Here is a 15,953-nt window from a genome sequence, read left to right on the forward strand (position 1 = left end):
CAGAGCCTTCCCTCTCCTTTGGTTCACGTTCATGAATCAGTGTATAATGTAATGTTAAAGTACACCTGAAGTGCGAGTGATATGGAGGCTGCCATATTTATTTTCTTTTAAAGGACAACTGAAGTGAGAGGTATATGGAGGCTGCCATATTTTTTTTCCTTTTAAGCAATACCAGTTGCCTGGCAGCCCTGCTGATCCTCTTTCTCTAATACTTTTAGCCATAGACCCTGAACAAGCATGCAGTACATCAGGTGTTTCTGACATTATTGTCAGATCTGACAAGATTAGCTGCAAGCTTATTTCTGGTGTGATTCAGACACTGCTGCGGTTAAATAGACTAGCAAGGCTGCCAGGCAACTGGTATTGTTTAAAAGGAAATAAACATGGCACCCTCCATATTCTTTCCACTTCAGTTGTCCTTTAAACAATGCACATTGTTCTTCCTCCAAACATAGCGTTGATCCATGGGCCCAAACAGTTCTAATTTTGTTTTATCAGTCCACAGAACACTTCTGCTGTTTGTCCACATGACTTTTGGCATACTGCAGTCATCTCTTCTTATTCTTTGGAGACAGCAAGAGGGTGTGCCTGGGAGTTCTGGCATGGAGGCCTTCATTACGCGGTGCGCGCCTTATTGTCTGAGCTGAAACTTCAGTACCCGCATATGATCTGACAAATCTTTTTTCAGTTACTCAGCAGTCACACGGGGACTTTTCTCCACTTTGTGCTTCAGGTAGCGCACAGAAGTCAAAGTCAGCATCTTCTTCCTGCCACAACCAGGGGTAGCGTTTCAACAGTGCCCTTTGCCTTGGTGTCTCTTGGTATATTTAACATCTTTGCAATCTTCTTATAGCCATTGCCCTTCCTGTGAAGAAAAATCACCTCTTCTCTTGTCTTGATGGACCATTCTCTTGACTTCAACATGTTTGTAAACTCACCAGTAAATGTCTAGAAGGAGCTGAGTATCACAGTAATTTTAAATCTGCCTAATTGGTGTTTATTACGCTTGATTGCTGCTCGTTAACATCCACAGGTGTGTTCAATACCTGATCGAAAACACTTGAGTGAACCTCTGTTCTTAAAGGATACCCGAAGTGACATGTGACATGATGAGATAGACATGTGTATGTACAGTGCCTAGCACACAAATAACTATGCTGTGTTCTTTTTTTTCTTTCTCTGCCTGAAAGAGTTAAATATCAGGTATGTAAGTGGCTGACTCAGTCCTGACTTAGACAGGAAGTGACTACAGTGTGACCCTCACTGATGAGAAATTCGAACTATAAAACATTTTCCTAGCAGAAAATGGCTTCTGAAAGTAAGAAAGAGGTAAAAAAGGGGAATTTCTTGTCAGTGAGGGTCACACTGCAATCACTTCCTGTCTGAGTCAGCCACTTACATACCTGATATTTAACTCTTTCAGGCATAGAAAGAAAAAAGTAACACAGCATAGTTATTTGTGTGCTAGGCACTGTACATACACATGTCTATCTCATCATGTCATGTCACTCCGGGTATCCTTTAAGAATGGTAGTCTTTAAAGAGACACTGAAGCGAACTTATTTTGCCTAATTTACCTTATAATTGCTTCAGTGCTCTAATTCCAAGTAATCTGCTGTGTCCCCGCCGCTAAACGAGGGCTGCAGAGCCCCCAAATCCCCGGGGGGCAATCCAGCAGGCATTTCCTGGAAGGGGCAGAGTTTTCAGCTTCAGATCTGCCCCTCCTGACGTCAATCACGGCGCATCGCCGCCTCTCCCCGCCCCTCTCACACTTCGTTCACAGAGAGGGGCAGGGAGAGGCGGCGATCCATGCGGCGATTGATGTCAGGAGGGGCAGAGCTACAGCTGGAAGCTCTGCACCTCAGTGCAGCAAAATTCACAACCAAGTTGGTCGTGGATATTTGCAGAGGGATTTGCGGGCTCTGCAGCTCTCGTTTTGTGGCAGGGACACGACTGATTACTTGGCATTAGAGCACTGAAGTGAATTATAAGGTAAAATAGGCAAAATACGTTCGCTTCAGTGTCTCTTTAAGGGGTTGAATAATTGTATCAGTGAAGAAATCACACAAAAAATGAATACTGTATTACAAAAACAATTGATGTCATTTTAGTTGCATTTGGTTATTTAACCACTTAAGGACCGGAGCTGCTTTCCTAAGTATGTGCAGCATGGGCTCTCCAGCCCGCACCACAGATCGTCATTGCTGCAGGGTGATCAGACTACCCCCCTCACTAGGGGGATATCCTGCTGGGGGGGGGGTGTCTGATTGCCGCCGCTCACATGTGCCTAGCCAATCAGAGGCCGGGGATCGCCGATCTTCTTTACAGCAGCACCGTATGGATGTAAACACAGGGGACTTCTTCCCCGCGTGTTTACATTTAGCCTGCGAGTCGCGATCGGAGGCTCGCAGGCTGTTCACGGAGACTCCCTCCGTGAACTGACATGGAAAGTTTCCATGTAAAACCATAAACGACCAGCCGCCGCCTATCGGCGTTAGCTGGTCGTTAAGTGGTTAAAAAGTCCTTGTAAGATTTCATTCTGAACACAATTACAAATGTACACTTAATTCCCTAAAACCCTTTACAGCAATGGGGGTTGAATAACTTTGAACACAACTGTATAGCTGCCTCCATATCCTTCTCAGTTCAGGTTCCCTTTAAGATTTTGATCTTTAACTTGCCCTTTTTCTTAAACTGATAGAAAAAGATTATCCAGGTATTTCTGTATTAATATGGATGTGTGTTAAACATTGGGCTTAGAAAATTAAGTAATTTTAGAGTTAAAATACTTTTTTAGACCTTAGTAGACTAATTGTGTTGTTAAACTTTTGCCTATGTTTTGCTTTGATGTATTCTCCTTGTTGGATGTGGTTATGTGTTATATTGTAATACTGTAGGTGACAGTAACATAGGAGAAAAGTAATTCATACATTTAAATCTTCGAGAAATGCACTTTTTATAAGTATAGTATGTGTACAGTACATTTGACATGTTTTCACCATCATGGTCCTTTAGGTTTATTTTGTAAAACCTGCAATTTCTTTTATATTTCTTTATAATTGTTGTTTAGGTACATACTGGCCAAAGTACATATTTGTGGTGGGGAGGGTTTTTGGATACACTCTCAGAACACTACTGGTAAAAAGTATACCCAAGTATAAACTAAGATGTTGCTTGGGAGGGAATTTTGGGAGTAAAAAAATCTCAGTTTATTATCAAGTATATACAACGCATATCGTAGCGGTGATACATTTCCTTCTGCTAAAAAAATACAGTATGCGGATGGGACACAGAGGCATGGCATAGACAGGGCTGTGGAGTTGGAGTCGAGGAGTTGGAGTCGGAGCAATTTTGGGTATCTGGAGTCAGAGTTGGAGTCGGTGGTTTCATAAACTGAGGAGTCGGAGTCGGATAATTTTTGTACCAAATCCACAACCCTGTTAAGTATTAGACTAAGGAGTCAGAGTCAAGGAGTTGGAGCCATTTGGGTACCTGGAGTTGGAGTCGGTGGTTTCATAAACTGAGGAGTTGGAGTTGGAGTCGGATGATTTTTGTACCGACTCCACAGCCCTGGGCATAGAGCAGGGAACATGCCTCTGTGACTTATAAGGGAGTTCAGTACACACATTTTCTGGATCCTGTAGCACACACACACACACACACACACACACACACACACACACACACACACTTTATACTTTCATATTTCAAAATTGACTACATAGAGAACCTATAATCTGCTTGTCTACCTTTTCAGGATGCAAAAAGGTGCCTGAAAAAGTGTAATATTTATTGTTTCAGTGGTTACATTATTTTTTTGTTAACTTCTAGGGCACATTATGAATTTTACTACACAATAGCAGTTTAATAGCCTGATAAGCTAGCTACTTCCTCCATTTGGGTCCCACATGTCCTAGATGTATGGGCACCTTTAGTAAAGCATAGATTAAAAAATAAATTAAAATGCAAGAATAACATCAACCAAAAAAAATCAGCCTGCATGGATTCTCTAGGCTATACAAATTGCATCTTAGGTTATTTTGATCTTTTTGTTAAAAAAAGCTCCCATTGACTTGCATTAAAATCGTGACAAAATTGCCACTATTGTGATGTTTGTGCCACTGGAGAGCGTTTTTCGGGTCATTTTAGTGAAGCAGGAGCAAAAAACACTCCCGTTGACATGCGGTACAATTTTACAGAGATTTTAATGCAAATCAATGGGGATGTTTTTTTTTTTTTAACTAAAATGACCCAAAAAAACGCTCTCCGGTGTCACATGACCTTGTAGTGTGGTTCAAATGATCAAGTGTGCAAGTGCAGAAATGTTTTTCTAAGATTAACTTGAATGAATGATAATATTTTTTTTATATTTCTTACTTTTGTTTGTTTTGAGAGATATTTTAACATAAAAAAAGTTTAGGTAACTAGAAATATTATTAGAGGGGTAGAGTTACATGCTGTTGTTATAAATCACCTTTTTGCTTCGACACCAGCAACTTCTTAGAGTTGCACCTCACAGACTGTGAGATAACTTGACTCTCAACACCGCAAGCATTATTGGAGATAGACGGTTCTCAGGCTTCTTCAATATACAAGTACAAATAATAACAAAATCTGTTGCGCCTAGGTTTTCAATAAACTGAGATTTATTAAGCTATAAATCTAGACATAACAGCTAAATGCTCTACATAACATCTGAATGCTCATCCACCACAAATACAATACTGGACCACAATGTGGAATCACTGGTTCAAAAATGGCCCGTTTAGGTCACCAGAAAACGGCTGTACCCCAGTGAACCCTGGGTAACTTGACTGTAAAGCGAAATGGACGAGCCTCAAAAGAATATGCTCTATATTTAGGTATCAATTGATAAAGTGCTCCTAAAAACCCTGATGAAGGAAGGCGGATCCTTCCGAAAAGCTTTGGCGTGATTGGTGTAAACCTTATGGGAGTGACGTCACTGAATAGCACTTCTGGTTCACGGGGTGACAATCCCCGCGGCAACATCCGTGAAACCAGGACTCTCCTGTATCGAGCTAGCGGCCGCGGCTCAACAGGATAGAGCTTTTCCATCCTCATTAGCCTCTCTCTCCCCTCTCCACTCTGGCTGGACATTTGCAACTCACCTGCCGTTTGAAACCACGCGTTGGGTCAGCGTGAGTACGTAACAACTACAGTGACTTTGGATCCAGCACTGCTTATTCCCCTCCAGCAGGTTGCCATTCATAAACTCTATTAAGGTGGTCTATTTATTTATATTTTACAAGGAATGATCTTTTAAACATTTTTGAGTGCACTGACATGTCATTTGCAGTAGCATTTTTATCTTTTTTGCAGTGAGACGTCACTATTTTTATGTCATATTGTAGCAATATATATATATGTTATGCTGGGTGTTTTTAGGAGCACTTTATCAATTGATACCTAAATATAGAGCATATTCTTTTGAGGCTCGTCCATTTCGCTTTACAGTCAAGTTACCCAGGGTTCACTGCTTTGGCGTGATTGGTGTAAACCTTATGTGAGTGACGTCACTGAATAGCACTTCCGGTTCACGGTGTGACAATCCCCGCAGCAACATCTTAGCAAAGCAGATTCTTCTTTAGTCATTCCGTTGCATTGCAGCTTCTTGATTACCTTTCTAGTGACGGTAATCAGGTGATCTCCTGTCTATACTACGTTACATCTAGACTAACTATGTACAGCATCCATTATACCAGATTACATAAAGAAAGGAAATAATTAGGGGTTCCAGTCAGCAGATAGAGAGCATGAAAGTAGGAATAAGAATGCGTTCCGTTGGCCCATCCGGCCCTTTAATCCGCCGGGCGGATCGCTCAGAAACAGCCTTATCAGTCCACCGACAGACTGTACACACGCTGTACTGTCTGCTGAAAACACACGCCCAGCAGGAGGTGTCGATGGACCCGTTGTTGCCTTTGATCAGGCGTGTGTACGGACCTTTAGGCTTACAACAAATCTTCTATCCACCGAGTGCAGGCCACGCCCTCCTACATATCACATCTGGCATCCTTGGGACCCACCCTACCTTGCCCTGTTGGTATTCAAATGGAAAACACAGAAACTGTCTACTTTTTCCTGAATATTATTAACCCTGTTCATTGTGGTTACATTTGTTGTTATGTTAGTAAAGAACCTCCATCTTGGGTCAGCTCCTTACCATTGTCTTTTGTTAATTTTGTGGAATGTTAATGAACTTATCACCTTTCTAGAGGGAAGTTGAGTTGATAAAGAGGCCTTGAAACTGTCCTTTAATACTACTGTAAACAAGCCTTTTGTTGATCACAATGAACCCTAATATTAGTGAATGGAGGAGAAGTGCCTTTAAGATGTCCAGACATAAGTCCATGGGGGAGATCACAAAGAGGTTACAGGAATAAGGAGTCCTAATACTACATACCATAAGGTAACTATGTCCATCTTGGATTCCTCAACTGCAATATTGTTCTAAATGCATTTTTGTTCTTTTTGTTTTGTGGTTTGTACCAGATAACACAAGACACCTTTAGAAGTATTTTGGACACCATAAACACAGATCAGTGCTGCACAAAGCATTCTGCATTCTAAATTTAACAAATGTTTTTTACTTTTAGGATTTCCAAAAACTGACATTAGGCTCAAATTATTCTTTAGTGGAACTTTAACTGCAATACTTCCTGTACTCTGTTTAAGGAGCTGTTATGATTTAAACCTCCAGAAATTCTCATCTTTCTACAAGAGCAATTAGCTGCACAGGGGGAACCGTGTTTGTTATTTAAGGTGGCCAAATCTCTCTCTGATCGAATCTGATTGGAGAGAGATCTGTCAGCTGCCCATACACCGTGGGCCGATGTCCAATCAATCTCAGCATGAAATCTCTCAGGAATCGTCTGAGTCCGCTGCATCCACCACATCCGCCGCCTCGCCACTGTTCCCTAATATATAAATGTGCAGGTGTCCAATTATACATTACCTGTCCTGTGCCTCTCCATATTCTGAATTAGGGATGCTCATTCGGATTCCACGGAAATTGCATTTCCGCATCTGAATGCGTAAATCGGTAATACAAGTGCGGTAGGCGGATTTCCGCGAATTTCCGCCGGAAATCACAGAAATTTCTGCCAACTTTAACATTGATTTTCTCAAAAACTATAAAGTTGTTTTGAAAACGTTTTTTTTTCATCTTGTTCACAAGATTCGGTTTAATAAACCATGAAAATTTGGTGCGTCTAGGTCTTATGGGGGCTTTGCTATTAACCGCTAAAGTCGGCTGATTTTTACTGTAATGTAAAATGCACAAAATCTGCATCATCCGATATGCGGTAATTTTAAGCCAATCAGAAGACTCAGAATGAATAAGCCAATCAGAGAATGTGGAAATTTCCGCCTAAATCCCCATTCTCTGATTGGTTTATTCATTCCGGTTAATAGCAAAGACCCCATAAGTCCTAGAAACACCAAATTTTCAGGGTTTATTAAACAGAATCTAGTGAACAAGATGAAAAAAAAAGGTTTAAAAAAAGACCTTATAGTTTTTGAGACAATCAATGTTAAAATCGGTGGAAATTTCCATGATTTCCAGCGGAAATCCACATCGGAATGCGGAAATTGGTAGCGGAAAGCGGAATTGGTAGCAGTAGTGGTAATTGGCAATGGCGGAATGCGGATTTTCTGCAGAATCGGAAATTGTCATTTCCGACCATCCCTATTCTGAATCTGATGTTCTTCATTAGCCCAATATACACTGGCGCATCTGTGATGTCACACACAGCCCGGCGTGCTATGCGCCTGAAGCGATTATGAGGCTAATGAAGAGCTGCAGATTCAGAAGACGGACAAAAAGTGCAACACAGGACTGGTAATGTATAAACGCACACATGCACAGATCACACATGCACACTTATACACTGAGGGGACAGTGCTGAGGGTTTCATTGCATTTGTCACTTGTCCCACTATAACTCGCCATTACCACCATGCACCGGATTGAGTTGGTCGGCCCTACATCTTGCAGCAGGTCTGACTGATGCAAGTGACCAATATTAGCCCAAAATTGGTTGCATCGTCACACGAACATGTACTTGGCAGCTCCAATCTTCATCTGATTTGATTATAATAATCGAATAGGATGGTCGATCTGCTGCCAAGTCGCCAGATGTATGGCCACCTTTATTTCAATAGCTGGGATGATTCATTAACTGGTGTCCAACTTTCACACTCCAATCTGCCAGTTTCTGTTAGGGCCCATTCACACTTAAAAGAGCAAAATGGTAGCACTAGTGCTTAGCGCTACCATTTTACGCGGGTGACTTTACCACGATTAAAGCAGTAAAATCACAGTGCACTCTCATGATTCCCGACGATCGTGATCAGCGGTTTTATAAGCACTGTATCAAGATTGCTCCTGAATCAACAGAAAATGCTGCACATTTTGTGATTGTCGTTAATCGCGAAACGCCAGCTATCAGCGGCAACTGTGGCAGTGAGATCACTGCCATAGGGTTAATATGAGTCACCCGCTAATCGCCCTTGTGTGAATGGGCCCTTAGGGCTGGTGCACACTACAAGAGCTTTTCTAAGCGCTTTGTGATTTTAAAAGTTCCTGCTAATGTTATCCTATGTGTGTGTTCACACTTGAGCGATGTGATTTTGTAAAAATCCCCCATAGGATTGCATTAGCAAGAGCTTTTAAAATCTCTAGCGTTTAGGCTGGATGCACACTAAGCAGAATTGCATGCGTTTTTTAATAGTACACTTCTGAAAAACACAAGCAATACTGCTTAGTGTGCACCCAGTCTTAAAAAGCTCATGTAGTGTGCACCAGTCCTTAGAACAAAGCAATTAAGTTGAAACAATAGTGTGCCTCAAAATATGAAGCCAACCTGTAAATACTGAGTTTTACTGCAATGAATTTCCATTTAACCACTTGAGGACTGCAGTGTTAACCCCCCTAAAGACCAGGCCATTTTTATTTAAATAGGCCACTGCAGCTTTCAAAGCCAAGCTGCTGGGCCGTAAAACTCAGCACACAGGTGATCCCCCATCCCCCTTTCTCCCCACCAATAGAGCTCTCTGTTGGTGGGGTCTGATTGCTCCCCCAATGTTTGTTTGTTTTTTTATAAATATTTATTTACTGTGTCAAACGGTTGTCCCCGGTAAAGCGCTGCTGCAGATCACAGCGCTGTACAAATTAATTAGACGGCGGTTTTGCTGTCTAACAGTCTCCCGGGCGGCAATCACCGCTCGGAGACTGAAGGCGGGGCTGAGCTCTGCCTTCCAAGCAGGAGATGCGCGCGCAGCCTGAACGCGATCTCCTGCTAGCCCCATAAATGGCCGTTCATGCCAATGGGCATGGAGCGGTCCTGGGGCTGCCGCACTTTTCACGCCAATTGGCATGGATCAGTCAGCAAGTAGTTGAGTGACAAAGACAATACTTTTCAGCTTGAAGAGCAGGCCACAATTCTTCTATGCAAACCATAATAACCATAATTCAAGAGGACCTGTCTGTGATTCCACAATATTTAGCACTATGAACATCATTATAAGGCAGTATTATATTTTATAAAACAGAGGTGAGCATAAATAAACCATAAATAAGCACACATTTTTATAGTCTATCTTTTTAAGCATACTAAGACAGACTTTTTAAAAATGTTCTTCCCAATAAAGAATATTGTACTATTATATTACAGGTATATTATATGATTTAGTACAGTTATGATAAGAATATTGTACTAAATTATCCTGCAAAAAAGGTTACAGTTAATCATATTTTAGAATTTTAAATACATTTTAAATAAATGCAATTTCTTGATTTATTTTAAAGTAAGCGGACCAGTAGTCTTTATAATAATGTGCAGACTCAAATGCAAGAATAACATCAACCTAGAGGATTGCCTGCATGGATTATCCAGGTAATACAAATAGCATTTTATTATCACTAATACATGTAGCTGCGTCCAAGTCAGTCTGGTTAGAGTGATTCATTGTGACATCAGCAGACATGCTCTCTAAAATTAAGTTGAATAGAATGAGTGAAGAGTATGTTTTTTTTATTTTCTCATTTAATTTTAAAAGTTGTTAAAAAAAAGTTTAGCTAAATAGAAAAGTATGAAATAAACCTAATTATAGGAGGTCATTGGATAGCAGGGCTAACATGTTTCCAAAGTAGGAAGGAGAATTTTGTGCTGTGGTATACAAATATTTAATATATTCAGCTATTAAATACTGTATATTTTAGTGTCAGAGAAAAAAAAATAGAAAAAATAAACAAATAGATTTTGGGGAGAGTGTTTTCCAAATTTGTGAATTCGGTACTGAATATATTATTGTGTATGCATAGAACTCTGAAACTGTCTATCATTTACTGACCTCTGTATTGTGGTTACATCTGTTGTAATGTTAATGCAGCTTTGATCAGCACCTTTAACTTTGTTCCTATGGTGGAATGTTAATGAAGTTATCACCTTGTTGGGTGGGGTTGAGTTTAAATAAAGAGGTCTTAAAATGGTTCTTTAGTCCTACTGTAAACACACCTTTTGTTGTTCACAATAAACCTTTTTCAACCAATGTAAACCACCTCATGCTAGTGAATGGAGGGAAAGTGAATATAAGATGGGTAAGGCTTAAGTCAGGTAGCAGAATACCAGAGACTTCCCAGGAATAAAAAGCCACAATACTACATCCTACCAGGTAACTATGACCATTCTGATTTACGTAGCTGCAATATTAGTCTAAACACATTGTATTTAGGATTGCATTGTATTATTTTGCTTTCTTTAGTTTGTATTTTTAAGATAAATTATGTTAATAAGTTTGACATTACAGAAACCAGTTATTTGTAAATATGACTCTTATGACTGGGTAGCACATATGTAAATGTTATACTATACAAAAGTGTACCTTTTAGAGGGAGAACATTAAGTATCGATTTTAACATTAAGTATCGATTTTTAAGATGAATTATGTTCATAAGTTTGATATTACATAAACCAGTAAGTGTAACTCTCATAACAGGGTGACATGTGTGAGTGAGTTTTATACTGTACAAAAGTACACCTGTTATAAGGAGAACGTTAAAACTAGAGTTAGGCCTGGGATATACTTTTTTTGTATGTGCTTAACCCTCCTGGCGGTTTGTCAACATCCGCCAGGGGGCAGCAAAGTCATTTTTTAAATTTTTTTTTTCATGTAGCGCCTCCGGCGATCGGAGATCAGGAGATCTCGTTCAAAGAACGGGATCTCCTGGAGGGCTTCCCCAGTCGCCATGGCGACAGGGTGGGATGACGTCATCGACGCCGTGACGTCAAAGGGGATTCCGATCCACCCCACAGCGCTGCCTGGCACTGATTGGCCAGGCAGCGCACGGGGTCTGGGGAGGGGGGGGGCGGCTGCGGCGACGCGGATAGCGGCGGATCGACGGGTAATGGCGGTGATCGGGCACTGCACGCAGCTAGCAAAGTGCTAGCTGCGTGCAGCAAAAAAAAAATCAAGCAAATCGACCCAGCGGGGCCTGAGCGGTGCCTTTCGGCGGCATAGCCCGAGCTCAGCTCGGGCTTACCGCCAGGAAGGTTAAAAGATTTAACTTCTTGACAACAGTTGCTCTTTACTTCAACTTTGTTTTTGCTTTAAAAATAAAGTGTAAACGGTATTATTGTACATTAAGAGGCTGAAAAAATCCCACGTGCAAAAGAGAATCTGATAAATAAATTAGGAATAATAAAAGGGATGTACAGTTTATCAGACTTTAGTAACCAGTAATGAGGCAATATATAGGTCAGTTAAAAAGAATGTAGATAATGTAACATTTTAAAAGAGAGGTATAACAATCTAACATTTTAAAGGGCAGTAGTCAAATAAGAACTAAATACTGACTGGCAAGCGATAATAGAGAATGGGAGAGCTGACAATGAGTGGCCAGAGGGCACAGTACTCAGAGTCATCTGAGGGTAAGTGGTATGAGGAATAGTGGCATGAGCCAGTAAAAATAAAGCCCTCCCTGGCAAGGACCTGTACCAAGATGCCAAGAAGCCTGCTAACTAATGGCACACTATTCTGGCAGCTGGAGAGTGCACTTGTGTATGTGTAAAAGAGGCATAAAGTGTAAATGTTGGTGCTGTTCTTGCTGTTGTTATGTATATTGTTAACAGTATTGTAATAACAGCTCAGCATTAGTCATTTGAATTTCACTATTACCACTGCTTAACCACTTGAGGACCCTGGGCTTACCCCCCAAATGACCAGGCTATTTTTCCCAAATTAGGTCACTGCAGCTTTAAGGGCTCACTGCACGGCCGTACAACTCTGCACACAAGTGATTCCGTTACTTTTCTCCCCATCAACAGAGCTATCTGCTGATGGGGTCTGAACGCTCCCTCAATGTTCATTTATTTTTATGTAAGTATTTATTCTTTTTTAATAAATAAACATATTTTTGTTTTATTTTTCCTAACCCTCCTTCCCTCCCACCCCTAGCCAGCCTATGACAGTGATGGGCTGTCATAGGCTTCAGCGTATGACAGCGATAGCTCTCCTGCATCCCAGAAGGGACAGCCATGTCACACAGCTGTCCCCAGTACAGCGCTGCTGTAGATCGCAGCAGTGTACAGTGTAAATAGATGGCAGTTTCGCAGCTGGGAGACTGATGGCGGAGCGGAGCTCCATCATCCATGCAGAGATACGCACGCATAGGCGCGTGATCTCCTGCAAATCCCCGCCCCAGGACTTGACGCCAATTGGCGTTAGGTGGTCCTGGGGCTGCCGCCTTGGTCACGCCCACATGGGAGGTGCTGTAAGCATCTTCACACCTCACCACACTCACATATATCTGGTACATTTTTCATTTTCAATATTTTTTATTGGAATTTCCAAAAAATTTTAACAATATGCCAAGACATATTAAAACAATATAAAAATAAACTTACTTTTTACATTACAGCAGTCCAATGAGAAATATACTGTTGATTTTTCAAATATACATTCAGTTTCAGTTATACATAAACAGTGTATAATAACTTTCCCTTATAAATCAATGGCTAGTATCTCTTAAGATGATTGCTGAGTTTAGTATACTTGTTGCTATTTAGTTCTTAAAAGGTTAAATATGTGCATCTCTACACTTTAATAGTCATTCAGTATTTTTACGCAAGAATACGCATAAAAATACGCATGAGTGCAACCCAATGAGGTTTTACGCATAATAACGCGTAAACGCGTAAAAAAACGCGTCAAATGCCACTTAAACACGCGAAAACGTGCAAAAATCGCTAAACGCACAGAAAACGCCTAGTAAACGCATGAAAAACGCGTAAAAAACGCGTAAATAGCGCGTAAGTATGCAAATAGTGCAAATTTCAAGAAAAAATGTTTAAATCAATTTTAAACCATACATTTTTAAAGAAAGGATTGTTTATTTATCTTTGTAGGCCTAATAGCACCTATCTTTCCAAAATAACCTAAATGTCATTTTTGTTATTTTAAACAGTGATCCTGTTAGTTACATTCTAACGAATTCCTAAAATGTATTGTTAATTAAGGTTTAGTAGGAGCAGTACCTCTGGAGAATGGGGGCCTTAAATCCTCCCTACAGAGACTCCAGAGGACGCATCCTCTTTAAGTATTATTCCTATATACTTGCCGTCCCCACAGGATCACTGCTATCTCACTTAGCTGTTAAACTACATTGAGTTGGGCTACATAGAGTACATGTAGATATTTTGGTATACGTCTTGCTTTCCCAATTCCAATTAATTATTCAGATATTAATGTTATGACTTAACTAATATAATTAAACTAATTCTAAACTAAACTAAACTAAACTATACTAAACAGCTGAAAATTACTTTTCACAGTTCTTTCTGAGGTATTCTTGTACAATAACAGTAATATACTTATCTTATTACTTTGTAGGTCCAAGTGATGTAATGTAACAATGGAGAGTTCAAGCCAGGCAACAACAACACTAAAGGCCCATACACACGTCGGATTTTAGCGAACGACCCGTCGTTTGAACGTTCCGTCGTTCGGACGTTTTCGCGTCAAATCCGACGTGTGTACAGACTATCGTTCGGGTGATAAGACTGGTTACCAACGATCCGCCGGGCGGATCGCTGGTAACCAGTCTTATCACCCGAACGATAGTCTGTACACACGTCGGATTTGACGCGAAAACGTCCGAACGACGGAACGTTCAAACGACGGGTCGTTCGCTAAAATCCGACGTGTGTATGGGCCTTAGGTTTCTAGACAATGCCCTAGTACAACAACATTAATAGTCACTATTCATTTATCCATGTGAGAGTTAGATAAGAGATTAGACTTCTTGAATCTTAGAATCAACATATATAGTAGGCCATAGATAAGCTTTTCCTGGTACATTTTTCTGTACCAGCTCAGCCCTCTATCCTTTAAGTGATGAGGACATTAAGAGATGTCTAGTAGAGATGGTCTGATCTGTTCGCTGGCGAGCAGTATTCTGTGAACATCCACTGTTCGACTTTGTGCCGAACATTTGGCTTGTTTGATTCACCCCCTATACATTATAATTGCGCTTAACTTTGACCCCTTACCTCACAATCAGCAGACACATGGCAGCCAATCAACTAGCACCCCCTCCTGCGCCCCCCATCCCCCTATGAAAAAGCAGTTGTGGGGCCATATTGGATTCATTCTCTGCTGGCTGCTGACTGTTAGTGAGAGCAGGGTCAGACTTGCTGCTGATAGGTGGGAAAAGCATTCGCTAGGCCTGTGTTCTTGTTCCTCACTTGCTTTGAAAGCATCCCAGACAGCCCTTTTGAGAGCTAGCACATCAGTCTCCTGTGTTTTTGTGTGTGTGACACTTCACAGCCCACTGACACCCAGAGCCGTGTGCACACTGCTGCTGTTGCTACATTAAGTTGCAGGCACAGAACAACTCCAGTGCATTATTATTTCACTGTATTCTGATAGTACTATTGCATTTCTCTGTGTTAGACACTCCACAGCCCACTGACACCCAAAGCTGTGCATAATGTGTTTCCTGCCCTTTTGGGATTAAAATCCGACTTTGCGTCAACTCCATAATTTTTGGTGAGACTTTTGGCATAGATCCCCCTCTGACATGGCACAGTCCAGGCGTTGGACCCCTTGAAACAACTTTTTCATCACTTTTGTGGCCAGAAACCGTCTTTGTTGGTTTTAAAATTCACCTGCCCATTGATAACTATGGCGGTTAGCCAGATTCGCCTGTTCGCAAACATTTGCGGAAGTTCGCATTCACCGTTTGCAAACAGAAAAATCTATGTTTGCAACATCTCTCTAATTTCTACATGCAGCAGCTGTGATTTCTTAGGACAATTAAAATAAATGTATTTCTGGATGCAGTACAAAGGGGAAAAGAGGCGCCCAAAACGTGATAAAACAAAATTAAAAACAGCTCAAATGAAAAAAAAACTATCAGGTGGCTTACCTCAAGGAAGACAAATTTGAGTAATAGTAACAAACTTTAATATGCACTTGGCAACACATTTTGTGGGTCTCAACCGATTTACTCAGACTATATACAGTGCCACAGTGTATTTAAGCCAGAGCTATAAGCGCCTCTAGTATTAATGCAGTTTTATCACATTTTGGGTGCCTCTTTTGCCCTTTTTATCGCACACCCCCTACGGGAGGAGTAGTCTACTTGATTGGGTTGGGACACCACCCTGACCACCATCTAGAACATTTTGTATCAGTAGAGCGACCACATCCAGTTTACCTGGACACCCGAGTAGAGTCAGGTTTTTGCATCTTCACCTGCCTACAGTGGTCGGTTGCACATATGCAACCTTCCTTTGTGAGTACCATTTTATACTCTACTAACTCACTAACAACTGTGACATACTACACCATCAGAGCTCCTATTGTCTTTGTGTTTTTGTTTCCCTCCAGGGTGTTCCCACATCACCCCACCTGTATGTGTTCTGATTACAA

This window comes from Hyperolius riggenbachi, chromosome 3 (assembly GCF_040937935.1).
Source record: "Hyperolius riggenbachi isolate aHypRig1 chromosome 3, aHypRig1.pri, whole genome shotgun sequence".
Taxonomy (NCBI): domain Eukaryota; kingdom Metazoa; phylum Chordata; class Amphibia; order Anura; family Hyperoliidae; genus Hyperolius; species Hyperolius riggenbachi.